Source organism: Pithys albifrons, chromosome 1 (assembly GCF_047495875.1).
Source record: "Pithys albifrons albifrons isolate INPA30051 chromosome 1, PitAlb_v1, whole genome shotgun sequence".
NCBI classification, from domain to species: domain Eukaryota; kingdom Metazoa; phylum Chordata; class Aves; order Passeriformes; family Thamnophilidae; genus Pithys; species Pithys albifrons.
Window position 1 is genome coordinate 465,460 of NC_092458.1, and position 24,036 is coordinate 489,495.

Here is a 24,036-nt window from a genome sequence, read left to right on the forward strand (position 1 = left end):
ACTAAGAGCCTTTCTTTCCCAGAGATCTTGCATTCTGCTGGAACCTGACAACAAGCAGCAGGCAAGCTGCAGAACAGCAGCCTCCAAACTGGAGGCAGAGACATCAGGATAAGACAAAGGAAAAGGCCAGAGAAGTAAATGTTACAGGCTCTGTTGGCACACACCGAGCTAGACAGTTTTCTACAGACATGATTAAAAAAAGAGGAAGCAAAGAAGAGTGTACTAGATTTTACTGAAATGTGAGTTCAGAGTGTACCTATGTGGGTTCAGAAACATCTTGGTAAAAGAATCAGGCTTTCTTACTTTAAGAAAATGCTATGAAAACTGAAGTGCAGGACAGGTTCCTATGAGGACAGGACAGCTATGCTTATGTGACTTTATCATCATGAACAGGTCAACGCTGCCTTTATTGCAGTCCTAGGAAATGACTAATGCCTTACTCTTGGTAGTGTCAAAAGCAAGATGGACAAATCATGTATTTCACCAAACATGAACTTTTCCAAGTTACTGACCTAAAGCATTCAGTGAGGAACCAGTTTTACAGGTTTGAACTACAACTGTAATTATATACAATTCACTGCAATCATCAGCAATTTCCTCTGTGTCAGCCACATCTGTACATTACTGACCAATTCCTAGGCCAATTAAATAATTCAACTGGAGCAGTGTTTTGGCTTTAGGGAAAGCCTGTATGGCAGCAGTACTTTGAAGAAATAGATTCCAACTTATGAAGAGAATTGAGAATGGGAAAATGCAAAATGAGACAGGAAGAAAAAGGATGTACAAATAATCTTGACAAGATAAATGGTAATCCTAAAACTAAATGGAATTATCAAGATAATGTCTTTGAAATGTTTCTGAACTCATTTGGGTTTGCTAGAGTTTGTATTATCATATGATTTGCAATTATTTAAAAATACTGATAGCATTAAGCATGAAGGCAACATCTGTTATTAACTATAGTCTCTCATTTGGCACGTAAAAGATGCTACAGATAATTAATGTCACTTAAAACTTGACTGAAAACTAATGCCTGAAAAATCTTATTTGTCTGTCTCATCTTGCTCCCTGATAACAAGGGATTTTATTACACGTGTTCCAAATGACTATGATACCCATACCCTGGAAGACAAGCTACTTCTGATCTTGATTAGTGTTCTTTAGTGTTGCTGCAGTAAAAGTAAATAAGTCATTAACATCTGGAGACTCCACTCATTTCCAGTCATTTTTAATGAATCATTTTAGCTTCCCAGAATTTAAAGAAATGCTTTAAATCCTAAGCAAATGAAGACAACAGAGATACAGTGAGACATGGTGAATTCTCCCTAGAGGTTTCATTTCAATATCTGGCAGTTTGGGACCTACTCCTCCCATACCTGGTAAAGGCATTAGTAAGGTTACCCCTTAGCAATAAATGTGAAGGATAATGTCTACTAATTGTAATTCTGGAAGGCAAAGCTACACTGGTTAGAAAAAGCTTAATCAGTTCATTTTCTGTATGTTGTGATTCCTCTACTTAGTATTATTAAGTAGCTTTCAATACAAACCATGTTTTGCTAGGCTTGTTTTAATGTTCAGCACATTTAACTTTTAAATTGAATTAATGACTATTTTCAAATGCTGGTTGTGTATTTGAAATGGATATAAACTTCTACCCAAATCCAGCCTTCCACAATGCTGCATAAATAAGTAACAGCTAGATAGAAAAGCATGGCTCACCATTTCTTAATATAAAGCAAGTGGGAAAAGTCAAGGGCTGAAGCACTCTGAATACTGAAGTGTATACACAGGACACCCTTTTTGCTGGCATAATTAGATATGCTAATGAATATCACCTCTTTTTTTCAGAATGCAAAAGCAGCCCACATGCAAACTCAGATGAAAAATGGTATTTAAAATCGTGATTAGAATGGATGATAGAAATCAGCCCACCTGATCCACTTCTACATTACCAAAGAAAATAAAATAACCTGTGTATCTTGAAAACAACTTTATTTTTGTGCTGACTACAAAATTATCTCTTACCAAGTGCCTCAATCCATAATGCCTGTAAGGCTGCTGCCTGTTTCCCAAAAGACTTACATATGAAGGATTTATATTTGCTCCTTCTAGGGAATGGCTGCTGGAACAGAAACCCTCACTTAACCATAATTATTAGTGGTCTGGCAAAGTTTGAATATAAGATCTCACTTGACTTGCTATATTTTATTTCAACAAATTCTGTGTTGAAACCTCCTCAGATTTCTTTCACCTTGCCAAGAAATAAAATTTGTGACTTGTCTCTGTATGCTCTCTTGCAGTATCTTTAATAGAACTGCTAAATCTTATGCCCAAAACAACAATCATAGAATATGTTAATCATAACCACTGATGACTGTGGTTTTACAAAGTTCATTTTCATTACAGTGTAGTCAAAATGCATCCTTGCCCCTGGGAATTACTGAAGCAATACATTTAATTAGGAATGGGAAAGAAATAGGCTGATCATCCTCAAGGCTTTGAAGGGATAAATTGCATACTGATATCACATCCTCAGGAGCTGTCAGATGCTTTGATGAAGAACAAAGCCAATATGAGAATATGCTACCTAGAAAAAAGTCATGCTTGAGATAGACACATTCTTTGAGAAACTTCTTGAAAGTCATTTAATATAAGCATAGGTAAAATTATCATATCAGTACTTAACCAACAGACTACTGACACCAAGAGATATACTGCTGGTGCTTTAAAAATTCAGCTAATTCTCTTTGTACTTTTAAAGACATCACAACCTGTCCTATCAAAGAATTACAGAAAAGTTTGGGGTGGAAGGCACCTCAAAGACCATCTAGTTTGAACTCCCTGCCATGGACAGGGACAACTTCCACGAAACCAGATTGGTCAAAGCCTCATCCAGCCTGACCTTGAACACTTGCAGGGACAGGACATTCACAGCTTCTCCACCATGACCTTTTCCAGTGCCTCACCACCCTCACAATAAAGAATTTCTCCCTAATATCCAGTCTAAAGCGGCCTCCTTTTAGTTGAAGGTCATTCCCCTTTCTCCTGTCACTACATGCCCTCTTAAGCTTTCAGGTATTTAAAAACACATATAAATCCTACATATTCCTTTTTTAGGGCAAGTGTAGGTAGTCTGTCCACTTAAGTCCAAATTGGTGATTTTGTCTCAATTCATGCTAGAAATGTTCATTTTCATCTCCTTGGTAGTTTGCCGTTTGGAATACATGCATTCCACATTTCCCCTGCAATTTCTGTACCAATAGGTTGGTGGAGTTCTTTATTTTCTGTTTTATATCATTGTCCAGTGGTTCTGTGTGCTGTTAAATAACTGCTTTGCTCTCACTGGTCACAGCTACACTCCCATTTACCTTTCACTCAAAGCACTTAGGAAGCACTGAATTTGGAAACTTAGTATTTGCACGACTGTCTGTGCTTAGGAGCCCAACCTACAGTAGAAAAGCCACTGTAATTGTTTTTAAAGTCTCTCCATTTTTCTCCTGTGCCACTGCAGGCAATATGCCTTTTGCCATTAAGGCACTCCACAATTTTGAGAATTATTTAAGGCAAATACTTCATTCAATAAAACCCTGTTAAAAGCCAGCAAGGAAGTGCTATGTCTACAGCAATCACAGAACATCATCCTTTTCTGATGTGAGAAGTCTTTCTCAGCCTGAGATTGTTTAGTTGGAAGTGAGTAATTCCACAACTCCTTTTAATCTACTAAAGAGAGATTTTGGAATGTATCAGTTGTGACAATGGTAGGCCCTAAATATGCGTTTTGAAAACTGTAGGCAGAAATCTTGACCTTGAGGATTAGGAAATAAAAAGCAGGAATAGCTCTTCTTTGCTTCTGATTACAGTAACATTTCCAGTACTTCATCACTCCTTGTACAAGCCCCTTGGCTCATGCTTTGCCTTTTGAAAACCACTGCTACATAAAATTGCACACTGTATGGACTATATTTGATGACTGTAAGCTTTTAATTCTTCCAAAAGAGCTGTATTTATTTTCTTAGAGCTCTTTCCTGTATCTACTGAAGGCATTACTGAAGCCAAGTATCATTCTGATAGATGCACAAGTACTTTTAGAAGGTAACAGCTACATTTACATTATTGTGGAAAAACCCACCTTTTATGCATGTAAAAACATTTAAAAATGCATCTACCACATCAAAACTCTCCCTGTGACACTTCTAAAAAGCCATTTACATGAATCTGATCATGCACTTTTTCTGATGCTGTACAAACTGTCAAAATAAGCTGAAGAAAATGGGTCTGTCTGCAAATAACGTAACAGCTTTAGTCTCCTATGCCCAGCAGAGGGAGCTTGTGAATTAGTTATAATAATCACAAATGCTGGGGAAAAAAGATAAACATGTTTGTGTTCAGCAGGACAACCGACTCAAACAGAAGGATGCTGGAGCCAACGCGGTAATTTAATGAAACCTTACTGCACTGCATGGTGTCTGAGTTCTCTCCTTAAGCTGGATCTTTTTCAAACAAAGACAAGGGCTGGGATTGTTCAGGGATCCTTCCATGCAATGTCACAGCCAGTTTTTTCCTTTCTTTCCAATGATGCTGACACCTGAGGCCATGGAAGACCAGTAGGTACAGCAACAGAAGGGTCTGCCTCCCCCCAGCATTATTCCAGTTTGATTGATGCATCTCTCCTGTAGCACAGTGGGAAACCAGCTCCAAGTGCACAGCTGTCTGCTTCCCTTAGGAGCATTGTCAATGACACCCTTCTTCTCAAAATAAAAACCCAGATAAATAGTTTAAAATCTCCTGAAAAACTTTGCACAAGGAGTCAAATTAGTTCCAGGAGTACTGCTGCTAATGCAGTGTGTTTGATGCTGTAAGAGGACTGTGATTAGTACTTTTACAAGACTGTACTTTCCCAAATTTCTCCTGTTAACAAGACTACATGATAGTGTGTGTAGACTCAGGTCAACTACTAGTGTGATTCTTTCAGTTTACTGAAGAATGGTACTTGACTGCAATCCTGAGTAAGTCAGACTGCCCTAGAGATCCCATTGGTGTTGCTTGTATTCAACATGTAAATTTGGCAAGGCTTTGTCTTTGCCTCAGCAGCATGGAAACAGCAATGTCAGTCCTGTCCTGTTCTGTGAGTCCAATCAGAAACTGAAGGCTGCATTTATTCCTGATTAATCAGACTACTGGTAAAGAAGACAATACAGAATTTTTGCTACTGATTTTCTTTCTTTTTTTTTTTTTTTTGCTACAAGATTTTCACGGGTCTCACTTGCCAGGACTGTGTAGCATTAAACCCGTAAAATTCTGCTGTTGACCTGTCCTTCAGCAGGGGAACATAAAGTGTTGTGGGAAAGGATGGAGCACAACTGTTACTGTGGAAAGGAGGCTGTCTGAGACCAGCTGGTGCTGCTACACAGTTGGTCCAACGCCCTGAGATCCCCGTGTGTCAACTTCAACACTGGAGAGTTTCTAAGCAAAAACAGCAACTGCCTTTTGTGACAACAATAGTCAGATCTTCCATGCATCCTCCCCACACACACACATACTCTCTCCCTTGTGATTGTCTCTGAGGGGCATTTTGATTTGACCCATGATAAGAACCGCAGGAATACCCAGCTGATCCAATCTCCAGCAGCATTTCACATCCTTTTGCAGGACCAAAGTCCCAGTCATCACAGCTCCCCCATCTCTGGAATTCATTCATTATTTGAGCATCCAGACAGCTCCTCCTGATTGCCACCGACTATCCTTATCTTAGGACAATTCTCACTTGGTGTTCTTATCTTAGGACAAAGCACAATGCCCAGCAGAGACAAGGGCAAGGGAGAGAGCAGCTGTGTGGAGAGGGACCATGCACAAGGTATGACCTTTCTTTAAGCTCCCCCTATGCTGGGCCAATGAAGAGAGAGGAAAAACACGAGTTTCTCCTAGTTATGTTCAGGCCCCAACACCTTTCACTCCACTGCACCAGCGCCTGGCTGGATACAGCTATCTAGTTCTAATAAAGTGGCTCTCCTAGGCTTTGGGAAGGAAACAAGAGGTCCTCATGACTATCATGACTTGAGGAAAGTAGGGAAGCACAACCCCCCTGCTCTTGGCTGCTGGAGAACTGAAGCAGGAAAGATTTCAAGGAATGGATCTAAGATCAGAGCAGTTCAGATAACCACCATGACTGAGGAGGTATCAGTCTGCATATTGAGAGCTGAAGTCCTGTCAGTCAAAGCTGGCTGGTGAACAGCAAAGACAGCAGGGAATCTCTGAGAAGGACAAGTCCTATCACAGAAGAAGTGAGGTACTCCGGGATGCACTCCTGTATTAAGGCTTTGGAATGACAGCTGTCTGCACCCCAGCTGCATGTTCTCTGCTGCCCAGTAGAGGGTTAGAGTTGTCACACAGAGCCAACAATTTAATTTCAAGCATGTCTCCCTAGAATTGCACCCAAATTCAAGAGCATGAATTGAAAAGCATGTTTAAAAACAGTAAAAAGATTTGCAAATTTACTGAGAAACAAACCCAGCACTGCTTGGAGAACTTTTTTTCATACATTACAGAATTGTTCCCTAAAGTAAACAATTTTTGGCGGAGAGAAAGGACTTCACCAAGAAGCTTATGAAGTTTATAGTGAAGACCTTTTATTACACAAAGCACACAGTTTATATGGGGTTAGGACTACAGCTCATTGGCTAAAAGAGTTACACACCACCATGCCAGATACTTCAGTTGGTTAAAGCCTGTCTCTCACAAGTCCCATGTTTATATTATTTCATCCTGGCTGTTTTCAGGCTGTTACAGGAGTCCTGTGAATTCCTACTATCTGAATTCTTGGGGAGTAACCTCCTCCCTACCAGCCAGCAGCAGCTGAGCTCCTTGCTGCTTCTGGCTGATAGAGCTGAGTCTCACAGGGCTTTCTATACATCTGAATTGCTCACTTTTGATTTTACTGTAACAACAGTTCCCCAACATATTTCAACAGGCACATAAAATTCATCATCATTATTATTACTACTACTACTGTTACTATTATTATTAACCAGCCCAGAAAGCATGGCTGAGCAATTATGCAAAGACCCAGGGAACTGGCTAAAATGGATGTATCAGTGATCACCCTTTTGTGATCCAAACCTTTGTTTGAACCTCCTGTGTGTCCACCACTCCTCCACCAGGCATTGGAGCAGTTTACGAGAGCTGCAAGTAAGTGGGAAATTAGTGCTGCACAGGTACTGCCTTTCTTCCACCAATTCTCTCCTCACAGGTGGGAGGAAGATTATTCATGCAGAAACCATCAGTGGGAAGACCTTTGACTCTGTTTAGTCTCAGTCAGAGTGTACATCAGGATGCAAGTCCTGTAATTAGCTGATGCCAAAGCTGCAGCAAGGAGCTGTCAGTTCTTGATGGGAGATCTATTCTATGACAATTCTGCGTTATGATGATAAACATCTTCCAAGCTGGACAGTTTGCACTCTTGTTTGGGTAATGGGCAGCCCAGTGTGCTGTAGCTGTGCTGCCCCGGGATCCCATCCCACTTTTTATACTGCTAGGCAAGGAACATCTGCTTTGCCTGTGTGTGTTGGATCAGCTTATTGCCCTGCAACAGCGGGTTTGCTGGTTCATTGGAAGTGAATCCAAGCCTTCCACTGTTACGCAGACATTTCCTGCAGAAAGGCTGTCCCAGTGCTTGAACTGCTTGATATTTGCAATCTAAGCAGAGGCCTAAGAAGCATTATCTATTCTCTCAGCTCCAGAGACGTAGGATTTATTGTACAGCCTCTGCAAAAGACAGAAACTTTGTAACCATGAATGAGAGACTTTCCCCAATCACTGCAGCAACTGTGACAGTGTTTCCAGTCTACATTAAAAAATGATACCCAAGTCAAGTTTAATTGGGCACCACCCTTTGTTACTAGCAACATATGCAGACTGCTTCTTGGGAAAATGAGTTTATTAGTGTTTGTACACATCTGCAGGTCAGTATGAGATGGACAGAACTTGATCTCGAGTCAGTCAGTAAAGGCTGACATTGTTCAAAGGGAAGCTAACCTGAGCTTAGAGATCTACAAATGAAAATGACAACTCTTATCTAGAAACCAAGATGAGTTGGTAAGCCATATTGTAAGATGTCCTGAAGGTCTCCAAAAGAGCTGGACACTTCCATTCATTCTTTTGCTTCATCTGTAAAGGAGAGCACTCAGCATTGGATAGGGCACTGATCAAATAGAATGTAATGCATTTACCTCTTAGGAGGACAAATGTGCACAGAGAAATGTTCATGCCAAGCCTTCTTAAGATTATGAATCATACAGCTTCCAAGTTCATGAAGACATAGTTAACTTTGAGGGTGCCACTAAATACAGAAGTGAAATCAGGTACTCGAAAGCACTGTTGGAAGGGGTAAGAGGAAACAAGGACATCTCTGATACATCTTGAAAATTTCAGCTCTGAGAGACTTTGTCTCATTTTCTATGGGAGACTTATAATACCTGTGAAGTTCCCTTAAACTGATGTTTGGTTAACAAAGACAAAGGGACAAGGGCACTGTGTATCACTTCACAATTAACAAAAATTTACTGCTGTAGAGTTCTTTCCTGGCAATAGTTATGTCCTTGGTGGCTGGCTGGTATTCCATGTCTGGGCAGGGAAGGGCAAAAGGTGTCACAAAACAAAGACAGAGTGGCCTAACTTGCCTTGGGAGAGAGGGAAAGCAGGTAAAAAGAGAGGGAGAGAGAGGGGTGAAAGAGGTCTTGGGCCCCATAGGCTATGCTAGCAGGCTGTGTCTGCAGAGAATGGTCTGCATCCAAATTCAGTGTGGTACTGGGCTGGAGAAAACAGGCAGTGGTTTGCATAAAGCATATTTGAATGATTAAAAGTTTTTCTTCTGCAGCCTTGACTGAGGGATCTCCCTGACCAAAATACTGCACCATAACCTGTATGATCACATCACCTCTCCTCTATTTTCAGTTTATTCTGATGCTGCAATCGTATGTAACATTAAAGCTTCACTTGTTTCAACAATAGTGATTATGTTGTTCAAAAAAGAAAAATAAAACTAAGAGATTACACTGAAAGCAACTGTGTAATACAATAAATAAGAAGCACAGGATGGGGACAGAGTAAGATTGATTGCTGGTTCCTTGAGAATATCTCTAAGGAAGCTCATGGTTCAATTCATCTTAAGTAACACCATCGCCTTAATCACTCAGAGTGATGGAAAAGAGCCTTTTTATTCCCATGCAGCTTTTTTTCCCCCCCAATTTGTCAAAGTCATTTCACCTATTAGATCATTCCTATGGCTTTCAATATCAAAGTCCTCATTGACCTTAATGGGTCCTGACTGGCAGGGGAGAGGGTTGTTACTCCTGGCAAGTCTTATATAAGAAATGTCGGAAGTTTCATCACTTGGTTAGGGTTTCTATGCCATGTAATTATTCTTGTAAATGCTTGTCATTGCCAGTAGCACCGTGGGGCTGGCTTATAGTCTGTTGAGACTGATAATAACTCAGGCTACTGGTATTGCCTTTAAAGGCTGAGACTACAGGAACGTGGCTTACTTGACACAAGTTGAGTCGAGAAACCGAACAGATACAGCTGAGCAAGTATCTGACTCCTCAAGGACTGCCCCTACTCCCATTTCAGTCAGTTTGGAGCAACCTCATTAACACATGCATTGTCATTCATTGCTCTACACCAATGTGGAGAGCATGACTTACACACAATAGAAGTATTTGGGGGGTTTAATCACTTTTTTCCAAGGATGTGCACACTCTATGCCTCTATTGAATAAAGCTGCATATATAAGCAGTAGTTCTCCCTGGCACTCTGCAAGAATTGTGCTGCATGTCAACAAATATTCTCAAGAAGACTGTCTCCTGTGGCGACCTGGGCAATACATTGTCTTGTATAGTTACAGAGACTAAAAATTTCAGTTGAGGTATAAGGCATCACTCCCCTGAAAACAGAATTGCAAACATTGGCCTATAGTTTGTGTTGAGGCAGAGCTTTACACTCTTGCTGTAAATCTTCTTTGCTGCTGCAAATACATTGTTTGAAGAATTAAAATAAAATGAAGACATTTGAAGAACTAAGAAGTAAAAATGAAAGACTGCAGTTTATACACCACCAGCAAATTGTACTGGATCAAATTGTATCTGATTTTGCTCGATATTGAGTTTAACAGGAATTCATTTGCCTTTCAAGCTGTTATGCCAGGTCACGGTTCACAGATGCAGCTGTGCACTGTTTTCCAGGGGGAATTTTTCTGTCAGGACTACAGGATTTGGCCTGGAGTACACCTGTCAAAAACATTTTACCACTTTTCAACTAATCAAGTATTACAATGGACGCAATTGTACATCCATTTAATTTTGTATACCAAGTGGGTTGCTGGTTATCATAACTTTATTTTTTCGTCCATTTTTTGGCATCCTGAGTGTTTTATTTAGGCATTGCTGACAGGCAGCAACTCACAAAATTGAAATCCAGAGGACAGAGACTTCATTCTACACATTATTGAGCAGCCTCATATTTTTTCCTCTTTATGTTAAAGATACTCCATTCCTTATCTGTCCTCATCATACAGTCCTTTTATCTTCCTCATGCAACAATTTCAACTTCCAATGCCTTTAGGCTTGCTTTTGGATTTCAACTTCCAATGCCTTCAGGCTTGCTTTTTGATTTCAGCTTCCAATGCCTTCAGGCTTGCTTTTGGATTTCAGCTTCCAATGCCTTCAGGCTTGCTTTGGGAGTTCAGCTTCCAATGCCTTCAGGCTTGCTTTGGGAGTTCAGCTTCCAATGCCTTCAGGCTTTGGGAGTTCAGACCTCCTCTCCCTGTACAAGTGAATGTGCGTCATTCCCAGGCTTACCAAAATAAATAAGAAAACAGATATGACTCCTCAAACCTCACTGCAAAAGTGTCAGAACCAAAAAAACTGATGGGGGAAAGGCTACAAAAAGTAGCATCTGGAAAACTACCCATAAAAGACTTTATAGCTTGTTACTGTCAAAATTTGCAGAAGGGAACTACAGAAAAGTAAAATAGTACTCTTTTTTCATTTATTTCTAATTAAGGTTCCAAAGAGAACATGGTTGCTGCCAGCGTTAGAGGCTCCCAATCACAAGGCTTTTAGTTGTGGGTTCATTTCCCATTTAAAACCAATAAAAACTTGGGCTTTCATCTTAACATGCTACCTAGGGATGCATGGGATGCCCTAATTGTAGCTGTATAACACATGTCCAGTTTTAACAGCTCAGTATCTTAGAGGAGTCCTTGACCTTCTCAAAATCTTACACTCATGGAAGAGAAGAACCTAAACTATGTGTGACAATTTGCAAAGTGCTATGAACAGCTCAGTGAAAGTCTCTGCTCAGTGTGTTGCAGTGCTGCAGAAAGCAAACAGAAAGTGTTAGGATGCATGAGAGTAATGCTGAAATCATTATTTAAAAGCTACTTTAGCAGTCTGTTTTGTTCCTTCTTCTGAAAATTCTCTGGTATGTTTTCCCATTATTAAAATAAAACAAAACAAAACAACGAACAAAAAAAAAATCAAGCAGAAATAGGTAAAGAAAATGATGAGATTCTCCTAAGTGAAGCTAAAAAGATGGCAGCAATTATTTTCTGGATGGGAGATAATTAATGTATTAAAACATACAAAGTTATTTTATCTTGCAATGTCAAGAACAAAATGATAGCTTATGAAAAGCTGCAAGTTTAAGGACAAAATATCTTTTTGTTCACCCAACACCGAAGTACAGAAATTATTTATGCAAAATTTAGCTGAGTCCATTCTATGGAATTTTAACACACCAGCTGAACCTTAAGATCAGAAATTTTCGAAAAGATTTTGGCTTAACTGTCAGAATGCTCCACCAACCAACCGAGTTAGAGTTCTTTGGAGCCTGTGCTGTTTAAATAAGTAATTTATCACCCTTCAACTCATCAAATATTTCAATGTAAGAACATTTATTCCTGACAGATGTTGCAAGGTTAAGTCTTACACTCAACTCCCAGCACTCAGCGCACCAATTCCAGATGCAAAATAAACCCTTGTACTTCAGAGCAGAAAGCCAGTCCTTGAAAAATGCAGGTTAGGCATGTTACATCCAACACATCTCAAAGTCAACTTCCACAGACATTTGTGCATCTATTCTGAGTCATTTAGTACTGGTACAAGAGATTAAAACAGATGGAGCATTGGAAACAAATGATTTGTTTGTATCTGTGCTCCTCACTGCAAACAAGGGGAAACATCCAGCTGTTTGGACAATGTCCATGTTGTGCTGTATGTAACAGTTTGAACACTTACATACACCTGCATGTTAGTGTGTCTCTGCCATGCAGGAACAGCATCTTTCCATGCTGACACTGAGGGTGACAAATAAGATTGACTTGGGAGCCCAGAGTTTGGGGCACTTCCCTTCAGGTCCTGCTCTGAAGAATATTTCAGTATTTTCTATCAGTGATTTCAATCAGAGGGAGTATTTTATATAGGTAATTTCAATCACAGGTGCAATAAGAGAGACTTGCTCTAGCCATCAGTACACTCAGTTTAGAGGCATCAACCTAAATCCTTGCACTGTGTCAGAAAAAGAAGGGATGTGAATTTGAATTGCCAGGTGATGAAATCTCAAGGTTATTGCACATAAAAAGGAAAAGACTATGACCCCCACTTGTACTATAATTTGCTCAGAGCCCATTTGATCTTAAAAACTGTAAGGGTGACGAGAGCTGAACACATTCTGACCTTGCTACTGGGAAGAGACACGATGATTATTTCACTTTTACTCCACAGCAGGTCCCCTGCTTGGGGCTCTGTGAGAAAAGCATCTCCAGCAAACTGGGGGAGATGATCTAGGTGGGATGTGCACCCCAGCTGCAGCTTTACAGCCTCCTTTGGCAAAGGTGGAGGTGAGATGGAGAGCAAACTGCCACTACTGTGGAAAAACTGGAAGGAGTTGCACAAACAACATGAAGACAAGAAAGCACCATAAATCTGTGCCAGAGCTCCATGGACAGTAAGTGGTGTAGCTGTTGGCTTATGAATTTTGGCATGGCTTACATGGCTCCCCATACAGCGCTCTCTGGATTTACACACCTATCAAAAGATGCCCTGAAGGTTTCCAGGGCATAAACCAGGTGCCACTTTTAGGCATATGCAGGTTTCATCACCAGCATGGGGAAGTTTTGACTACAAAACTTTGATAACTTGGCACCCAGAGTGAGTTTCAGGCAACGGAAAGACCTGAAGAATCACAGAGTGATTCCACAGTACCTCTGTTGGATGGGACAGCTGTGTAGGCAGTCCAAAATTTCACTGACCTTCTGGATGCCATGTTGTGTTAACCTCTATGAGTACTGGTTATGCCTTTTCATTTCTATTAGCTGTTCATTGCCATGGGGAATAAATGCAAAGGAATGCAGTGATAATTTACATTAAAGCAAGCACAGAACTCTGCTGTGCTGTGTTTCACCAGGATGTACAAGTACACGTGCAGACTAATCTAACACTCATGTGAGCTGGGTACATGAGAAACTCAGACCCTGTCATGTCCAGCTTACCTGAATCACAGTTTCTTCCTAGGATAAGTATTACAGATATTTCTCCCCAGACACCTGTGCTTGCACTGCTAAAAATAAACCTTGTTTTAGCTAATTTTTTAATCTCTTGAGCTGTTTTCATACTTTCCCTCTGCCTGTGTGTGGTACCTGGCACTTGTCTCAGTTTAAAGGCCAAAGAAATTCTTATCCAGAGAGCTGCCTCTTCTGGATCATTAATGAAGATAATAAATAAGGCTGGTTGCTTCATCAGTCTCTTATTAGTACTTATGATTAGCTTTGCTTTTGATCTTTCAGCCAATTCCAAATCCACAATGTCCCCACCCAATCCAGAATGAATTAAGTTTCCAAAGAAGATTATCTCTGACACTGCATCAAAAGCCCTATTCAAATGCAAACAAGGTTATTGGCTACTGCTCTTTTATCAGCCACTAATTTTATAACTCTGTTATTTACAAGTGATCTTGCATGTCTCAAAAGACTTCTTTATTCTAAGTGGTGCTGCTTTATATGTCTAGTTCTACTATGCAGATATTTATGAGGCATGTGACATGCAGAGGTGTGTCTAAATATTTCTTGCTGGGGAATAATGTGGCTACCTGTGAAATTAGTTAAATTAGGTAAATGATGCAACAGCATCATTCACAGCCCAACAAGGGCATAAAGTAGTCACTTTAAAGTAGCACCAGCAGTGCCTTCAAGCAAAGGGAATTCTAGAGAACTCCATGGTGGCATCATGCCACTTGTACTTTGTGTGATGATCTGCAATTTGTGCCATGCCAATAAGCCACTGAATAGAAATATCAACTTAAGCTACAGGAAGAATGCTGACAACATAATGCAGGAAAACCAGATGAAGGTGATCAAGTCCTCTGAGTCATCTGAATTTTACCCAAACCTTAGACTGTGGTAACAGCCTGATGTAGTAAAAATCCTGATGTTCTGCATGGGGCTCCCAGAGACTCTGAGGCACATCTGATGCAAAAGACAATAACAAAGGAGTTTCCAGTGGCACACAGTGCCATTAGCATTGCTTGAAAACATGCCCACAACTCCAAATACAATTCAAGTCATATTTCAAATACAGTCTCTTATAATTCAATACTGCCACATTTCAAGGGCAGAGTGAGAGTTGTGGGATTAATTTGAGGAAGTGTGGAATACTGAGCTCTTTAAAACTTAGCTTACTTTGTAAGTAATGGGATCACTGTCTGTACTTTTCTTCTAATAAAAAGATTGACATTTGGTACTATAATAAAATTAGGAAAATTGTATCAATCTTCCCTTTGTGCTACTTATTCTCAGTTGTGACTGTGTATAAACCAAGCACACTTTGGGAAAAAGAGACTGCTGTGTCAGAAGGCACAGTTCAGATTAAGAGTTCAGACCTCACACAGCGAGGCAGAAGAGTAGTGAGAGTCATGAGATACATCATACCACTGCCACCAATATTCACAAGATTCACAGCATTTGGCTATTACCTCGCATATAATTAACTACCAGGAATTACTATTACCTCACATTAAAGATGACACTGTTTTTGGTGCCCTGGGAGCACTCAATGCCATGCCTCTCTTTTGCTGGATTTGTCATTTTACACCACTGTTCTCTGCAGCCCAGTGGGAGGAACTGGGCAAACTGAGACAGAAGAGCCCCAGCCAGCTATTTCTGGACCTATAGATCACAAAATGTGTTTCCCAAGTCAAGCTTAAGTCAAACTACTTGTATTTAAGTCTTTGCCAGATGCCTTTCCTACCTATTCTGTGTGCTTAATATTCCAATGCCCTTGGAGTAAAGAGCTTCAAGGGCCCAGAAGGACAAGGAAATCCCCTGATGAGTACTGCAAAATCTGAAAGAAATCCCATAAAAAGAGCAATTAAAAAGACTCTCCCTCACAGCCCTGGGACTTGAGGGGTGTCCTGGCTATCAGACACCAGGAAGAATGTTTTATCACCCCTGATCTGTAACTCAGCTTTCAGAAAAAGGTTTTGCCACCCCTGAGGCATCCTTGGCTCCTCACACAGCATGTGGGACAGGGAACTCTCCTTCTCTACTGGCAAACAGCAACGTGAGGTGTTGGATTAATATGGACAGTTAGGACATAATGTTCCCACAGAGCAGGGGGACAGGCACTTTTAGGGTATTTCTTGACCTCCTTTAATGGTGGGACATGGTCCACCTCTCACAGACATTTTCACTAACAGATGTTCAGTGCTGCAGGTCTGCAAGGCATTGAGAAGCACTTGAGCTGCAGCAGGCATTAAAACAGCTTTGGTTTTGTTGAAAAAAGATTAAAAACATCTTCAAATTAAAGCTCTTCAGACCCCAAACCTTCCCAACTACCTGCCAGAGACAGGAACAATTTGGTCAACCTTAGTATTTAGCTACTAAGAGAAGATTCTGCCCTTCCCTTCATACAGCAAATACTGACAAGAAGGATGCAACAGGAGTTTGAGGCTCTGTGGCAGAGCATGGTGCTGAACGAGTCCTTTTGACTTTAGGCTCTTCCCTGCTTCCAACTGCAAGGGAAGAAAACTGCAATCCTTTGTCCATCCAAGGTACTAGGGGGAGTCAGAGGAGGTGGGGTGGCATTATGAGCCTGCTTTTGGGGAAAAGAGGCAAGTGGAGCAGGAATGACTCTGTGTTTTCCATGTATTAACTCAGGGATTGCTCAGCCTGGAGAACAGAAAGCTCCTGGGAGATTTCATCAATGTGTATAAAACACCTGGAAGAAGTGAGCAGAGAAGACTGAGCCAGACTCTTCTTAGCAGCACCCAGTGACACAAAATTCTACTTAAATATAAAAAGGAAGCTTCTTTCTACTGTGAAGGTGGCCAAACACAGGAACAGGTTGCCTAAGGAAGGTGAAGAGTGGAGATATTCAAAATCAAATGGATACAAACCTGGGTAACCTGCTATTCTGGACCCTGCTATGAGGAGAGGCTGGACCAGACCAGCTCAAGAGGTGCCTTCCAGTCTTGGCACCTCTTTGATTCTACAACAGAGCCAAATCCAAATCTAAGTGAGTGTGCTGATACACTGTTCACACAGATTGTGTAGGTTCAACTCCGAGCTGGATTCAGCTTACCTGTGTGGGTTTTTTTGAATTTCCCTCACGATATTTGTTTTACAAAAAAACTAGCAGTCCCACAGTGCTTAGAGAATAAAATCAAAACAGGACAAGTGTATTCATACTACAGCTCTGTCTGCATTTTGTCTTCTGGATGTGTAGTTATCTAAGCATTATTTCCAGGTATTTTTGCTGGCATAATAAAAGCATATATGGATGAAAATGGCAGCCCAGCATAAGAAAGCTCATGATTGATTCAGCTCTGCAAGACAAGAACAAACAAATCAATATTTATTTTAAGTGCTTGAATAAGTTTATTTTGCTGTTCTACTGCTAAGAATTTTCCCTGAGTTCATATTTGACCAACTTAGGTCTGACCAAAATTAAACAGCTACAAGTGGAATGTGTCTCTTGTGGTCCATTGCTATTGGAACTGTAACTTTGACACTTAATCACTGGCTTAGCCTTAGACAACTTACACAAGTACAGCACCAGCCACTGAACAGTTGTCAAGAAGAGACAACACTGAGCTTTATGATAGCAACAACAGTAAATTGCAAGAATAGAGTAAGTTTAACCTCCAGACACTTCTTCAGATTTCAGTTACTCCTTGATTTATAATGTGGACAACATAATTGACTTAATACAGCCCTCTCAAGTGTATTGTTCCAACTATACTCCATGAAAGAACTCTCTTTTTTTCACAGATGTCCCTTGGATATATAACACATCTTGTGTTACAATGTAGAATAACATATTCCCAGTTTTATTCAAGGAACAAAGAAAGGAAAGGAGATTCTCTAGCTGGCAATAATGACACAAAGCTCCTTCAGCTTTGAAGAAGCCTCTCATCTTGCCTATCACAGCACAGCTTCTATGGGTCTGTGATTCCATCTCCACATGACCCCTGCCTACCTCACTTGTTCAGAGACTTATCCCAATGAATACCTGTCCATGCAGCAGCAGACCATTAAAAGACTGCTGGATAATAGCAGGTCTTCAGCTGGATGTGAGTCAGTGTCACGCTGGTGTGAGATGCAAACACCTTACTGAGCTATATATATGGAAACAAGACCTGGAAGAAACAGTTAGCTCTTTGCTAAATTACAAAGGCCTTTGCCAGGCCCTTGAGTGTCCAACTTCTGGCACTCTTCAGGAAAAGCTGGAGGGAGAATGGCAGAGTGCAATGGGAATGACCAGAGATGCAGAAAACATGACACACATGGGAAGATTAGGAAGGATTAGGATTGAGAAGGAAAAGATTAAGCATAAAAATTACAACAGTCTTGAAATGTATAAACAGTTTCTGTAAAGAGGATCCTTGGTATTGCTCAATGGCTTAGATTACAGCAAGATTCAGATTAGTCATAGGCAAGACTTTTTAACAGGGAAGCTAAAAAAACCTCTATCAGACAGCCAAGGCAGACAGCAGATCCCTCATCACTGACTGGGGGTATGAAAAGCAGGTTAGAGAGGGGCCAGCACAGGTACACCCTCCTGTGGGCTAGCTGGCAGCCTGAACTACCTCTCCAGGGCCCTTTCAGCAATTTGATGCTGGTAGGGATATTATTTAGTTGTCAGGTCTGGGCAGACAAACTGTAGAACACCACCAGTATGGAATATGCAATACCACCATCTTCCAATTCTGCACTGACCCACCAGCACAGACCACATACTTTTAAGAACAGCTTCCATTTCCTTGTCACTAAAATCTAAATATGACCAGCACATCCCCAGTTTATAATCCTCGATTATGTTACTATTATAACAATGAGGGAATGGAAGTATCCTGTAAAGGAAAAGATTAGCTACACAAAATAACTGAATGGACAGATAGAAGGTGTATTTATCTGCCACATTTTTTTTCCTCTCAGATCATTCAGTGCTATCAGACATCCATTCCACCTCACTCATGATTCACTATTCTTCAACAAGAGCTACTAAGCCATTAAAATGAAGAATTCAGGAATGCTGATCTACTGCAAAAATAGATTTACGGTTCTGCTCTCAGACATCAAAATATACTGAGTTGAGAAACACCAAATGACTCAGCCACAGCTCGGACTGCTATTGAGATGCTTTTTGATCATGTTTGCCTAAAATGAAATGGTATTTCAATTATTTTGCCTTGGTGTTCCAGCTCACTAAGGATCACTTGAAAATAAACCTACAACATAGATAAGAAATACTTGTTTTTGACAGGGTATTGTCATTCAGCTCTCTTGTAATGGAGTGGACAGAAGGTTATGCAGCATCACTTGGTGCTTGATCTCATGCTTGTCAATGGTCAAAGAACTCACTGTATGACAGACAGACACAGAGGCATTTTGACAGATTGCCTAATCAAAAATGGTGACCCCATTGCATATATTGAATTCTGATTTTTTTTTAAAAGGGGTGGAATAGAGAAGTTGGATGACAGCAGGACCATGGGACTTATCCATTTTGCTTTCCTCCCACATGCTCTCCACAGAGCTTCACTACTGCTCTGAGGTGAGGCTGAAGACAGTGGTTTACTGGCTGAGTAACCTGCTCTGCAGTCTTTACACAGCCTGTCAGTGGGGTGGCAGGTTGATCTGAGGACAGTCCAGCTGAATTCACAGAGAAGTGGGGTCTATTGATTTAACAGAGGTTAGATAAGAGGATTCTATGCCTGGGCCCTGCGAATTTTGGTGTGTTGCTGTGCTACATTATTTATGTACAAATCTAATGCTCTAACAATGTGTATTAAATAACTACAGAGGAACTTAAGGCTTGCTTCCATCTCTCCACTTCAGTGCTGTACAGTGCTGAGGATGTTACGCTTTTACTGGTAATTGTTGCTGGCCTTGTGCTCTTGTCTAACTTCCAGGAGCAGCTCAGTCTTTCACATTCCTGCTTCTTTAGCCTGGTACCAAAGAAAGGTTTACTAACAGCATAACTGTTTAGGTTACAGACTGATTTATAGTATTATATGCATGTAATAGGAAAACATCAGCATCAGAAGTAAGAAAATGTTCATGAAAATGCCCATGTTTGCTTCCAGATGTCAGTAGTTACCTCTCTTATTCAGTAGAGAAAGAAAAGAAGGAATATAAGACATAAAGTTGTGCTCTGAATTTTTAAACGCTGCATGTGATGACAGCTATTTTTGTAAGTGTAGGAACCCATGCAAAGAGAACATGGTGACAGAAGAAAACAAAAAACAAGCAGACAAAAATAGTAATTTTCTCCAACTCAATTTATTTTACTCCTCTGCCTGTTCTCTTCTCCCTGCCTTCATTCTTCTTTTTGAACCTTATTTTAAATTGAGTACATTAGCCATCAGACCTACATCTGTCTGTCAAAGAGCCTGATTTTGGTTTTAAATCTCCTCTGCTCCAGGATCTCTGTTATTTCTTGCCCTTCTTCTCTCACCTTTGAATTCTGCTACCCTTCTGCAAATTTCCAATTTTTTATGTTTTCCCCAGCAACTAATTTGTTTGCTTTGTGTAGAATATTTTAATTGTTTTTTTTCTTTTCCCTGTCTGTTCTGACTCTGTCAAATGTCTTTTTTCCCCATGCCTGTCTGTCTCTCTATCTCCACACACTCCACCACATACACAGGTTATACACACACACTCTTTTCTTTCTGCTGTCACCCAGTGCTAACTGGGAGCTAACAATTAACTGTGGATTTTGGTCCTTTGTAAAAACCATGCCACAAAATCATGAGGGAGAACATCACTGTCAAATATTGTATAGAAACACAGTATTGTAATAAAGTACTTTGGCTTATGCATAAAATACAACATAAAAAAAATCTGAAACCCCAAGGCAACAGATTTAAGGAACCTCCTGCACTGTGGCACCAAAGTGACCCCAAGGAAGTAATGCTGTGAAGAACAGTAGCTTCCACCCCAGTGCAGCACCTCACTGCTGGAGAGACCTCCTGCTTCTCTGCTTCAAACACTCTGATGGCTTCAGATGCTTCCAGAGACTCAGTCACCAGATACACTCCACGGGTCCAAGTAACTGCTCATCAACTTTTCCACAAACACACCCTCCTTCGGATTCCTGTGTTTTGTGTTGTGTTCTGCAGGTCTCACCTTCAAGCCACTCTGCTCTGCAAAGGACAGACACTGCCTTCAACAACGCTGCTTCTAGCAGGGTAAGGAGTGGCACTGACAAACTCCAAAGGATGACCTCAAAGTTCTCCATGGGGACAATGATAAAGAAGACTGAACTGACACAGTTTAAGAGTTAAATTATGGCATGTGAAATTTAAAGGAGATAGAAGAAGCATGAGAAAGTAGAGATTTATTCTGGATACAAAAGATGCCTCTGCACAAATATATTTATCTTTTTTGTTAAGAGCTCTTATTATAAGATCAGGGTTACTGTTTTTTCTGCAAAAAGCTGCTGCTGCACAGACAAGTGTTCTTCCACCAGCACAAAGCTGTAGAGATACGACACTGCTTTTGTATAAAACTGTCTTTTTAATACCTCAGCTATAAGCCGTTGAAATCCATATTTCTGCAACAGAATATATAATGGATGTAGCTAAAATTGTGTCAATCAAACCTCCAGTTCTAGAAGGATCCAGCCTGTGTTACAGTGGGTTTTGCTGGCTGGTAAACATTGCATATTTTCAACCTCAAATTTTCTACTTTGACTCTACAATTGGATATTCAGTGCCTGCTGTGTTGAACTGAATCCAGGCAGCCCTTATCAATATATTGCCACCTCTGAATTTGAAGGCTGTTACAATGAAAACATTTCCCACTGCCTTGCTGAAGAGATACATAGAAATTCTGAAATGTCGATCCAAATTATTTCAGAATGCTTTCTAAAAAAAAAACAAAACAAACCCAAATGTAAATAATTCACTGTTTCACTGTTTACTTTAGAAAGCTCCAATTTTAAGCTGCTGGTTTAAATTCATCAATTTAAGCAAATTAATGCAAAATCTAGCCCCTGTGTGTGATTTTGGAAACCATGGCTATGAGACTGTACTTTTAAGATGCAAGCTAGGATCCAAAGCTTTTTATCTTTTCTGTTAACTCATTTTAATCCTCTGGCAAAAAAAGACATCCTGGCTGTGTAGTGGCCTGTGCAAAATGAAATAATGAAATCAGCACAGCTCCAGCTAGCACCACGTTGTTTGACATTTCAAACACCACAACCTTTCAGATAAGCTGGCAAATTCTTCTACAGAGAGAAAGGACTGTAATGGCCACAGAGGAGAAATGAAATCTCACCTCAAAGGAAAACCCCTTTTAGGCACCAGAGGAGATTAAAAGCCTGACATGGGGATTCTGCACCGCAACACTTGGAGAGGCATCAGTTTTTTTAGTATTTCGCAGATCGCCCTTGCTAAAATCAATCCACTGAGTGTGTTTCATACACACTATGTCCAGCATTAATACATTCACATTGCACGTTAAAGACCTGCAAATGAACCTGCTCTAGGCAGGATTCAGGGAGCTCCTTCCTCTCATAGTTTTTTTTTTCCTAAGGGATTGAAAACCAAAATAAAAGTGGAGCAAAGTAACCTACAGTAGTCTTTAAAAACTAGCTGACTGTCTGGAGGGAAGACTAAGGAACAAGTAACATCATTTAGAATTGTCTGTGGAGCTGAAGGAAACAAATGTTTGTTCATCTGTACCTTCTCTCCCAGAACATCACAAAATATATACACTGCCATACTCTGGCTAGACCTGTCAGGTCCCACACACTGCACATGTCTCTGTTCCACTGCCTTTGGAAGCCAGTCCTGCCTGACACTTCCCCTGCTCTGGCACCCAGACCCCAGACACCACACAGCAGTGCTATTCCTGTTTTCCATACACCAGGTGAAGCTGGCTCAGCTTGGTTTGCAATCTTGTGAGGTCCAAGAGGAAAGAGGCTCTGGCTATAGTCATCAGCAAGGGTAAGTATGGTTTTTGGCAGGGCCCTGCACTCAATGAGGTTCTGTCAGAAAGGCCATTGCCCTCTCTGGGCATGCCCTGACAGAATAACATCGACATTGTGTCCACCTTGTCTCTTACAGAGTCCCAATGTCTTCCAGAACCACGGTCTCTAACAAAACCACAGCACCAGGCAGTCATGCAGAATTGCTCCCTGCCTCCTTCGGGTCTGTCCATTGATGTCTTTGCTGCTGCAGCCCTGAGCTAGTGGAAGTCAGTGCAGCCCATCCATACAGTCAGTTATTAAAGGGTAACCCAAGCTGTGGCAAAAGGCAGTAACATCTTAGCAGATGGTAAGGCAAGAAGCCATTTGAACTTCTGTACCTTCCCCTCCGTCATCTGACAGTTACATTGCCAGAAGGAAATGCAACTACCGAGGCACACCATGCTCCATCAGCCACAAAATGGGACAGAAACATCACTGAGAAACTGAGGAGAGGATAAATCATCCAAACAGAGAGATGGGACCATAATTTTGGTGGTGCCTTACTACTGTTTACACAATCAAATAGAGGCTGAGTGAAGAGAATTAAGAGCAGGACTGAAAGATTTCCTCAAGAACACACAATGAACCAACACTACAAGTATCAGAAAAATACATACCTATGGAACAGAGAACAGAAACAAAATTTTCCCTGAATAGTGAAAACACAGCAGGCAAGGACAGTTAAAGTACATGCATGTTATACAAATGACACATTGTTTCTGCCCAAACAATATTTTACCCATCTCTGCCTGGGAAGCACTGCCTGCAATATAATGGAAATCAAAGAAGGGATGAAAACAAACATCTTTCCTAATGCACAGCGCATCATGAAAGTCAAATCCTGTTAAGCCTTGACTGTTGAAGTAATCCTTACTCATGCAAAAAAATCCCAATTAATTCATCAGGGAAAAATTCTATATTAGGCAAAAAATCTAAAAACCAGCTGAATGTAAATGCCTTTTTCACATTAAGTCAATGTTATCCAGCCGACTGGATCCTTCAGGATAGTCCAGTAACACTGTGAAGAACATGTGAAGCTTAAAGACACCAAGACACTTTAGCAAGAAACTGAAGCATCAAGGCACAGCAGCTGAGCTAAATTGGTGTTTACTGAAACAAAGCTGTCTCCTTCCTTTCCTGCTTGGAATAAACAAAAAACAAAACCACAACATAAACTGTAAAATTTGCTCAAAAGGCTTTCTTCAAGGGCAAGTGATTTCTTATATATAGGTCACCATTTGACTTCTTCAGAGGGGAAAAACCAACCATAAGGGCAGCAGCAGCTATATATTTCAGTGTAAGGAATGGATTTCACTTTGTGCCTGCAATGTTTGCACAGTGTCCTCAAAAAAAAAGAACGTGGGAAACAAGCAAACATGCTGCAATGAGCCATGTGAGACTGTGCACAATCAAATTACAGGAGGCAGCACTTTCCAGCGGTTCGAATCACAAGACATTGCTTCTATTTTGGGATGTACCTGGCTTACCGTGTGACCTTGGGTAATAAACGACA

The 24,036-nt window shown here is 40.7% G+C and overlaps 1 protein-coding gene across 1 annotated transcript in view; it reads right to left on the minus strand.

Annotated features, from left to right (window-relative positions):
- Positions 1–24,036, minus strand: part of LANCL3 (LanC like family member 3) — a 38,087-nt gene that overhangs the window by 11,444 nt on the left and 2,607 nt on the right. The window lies entirely within an intron of this gene.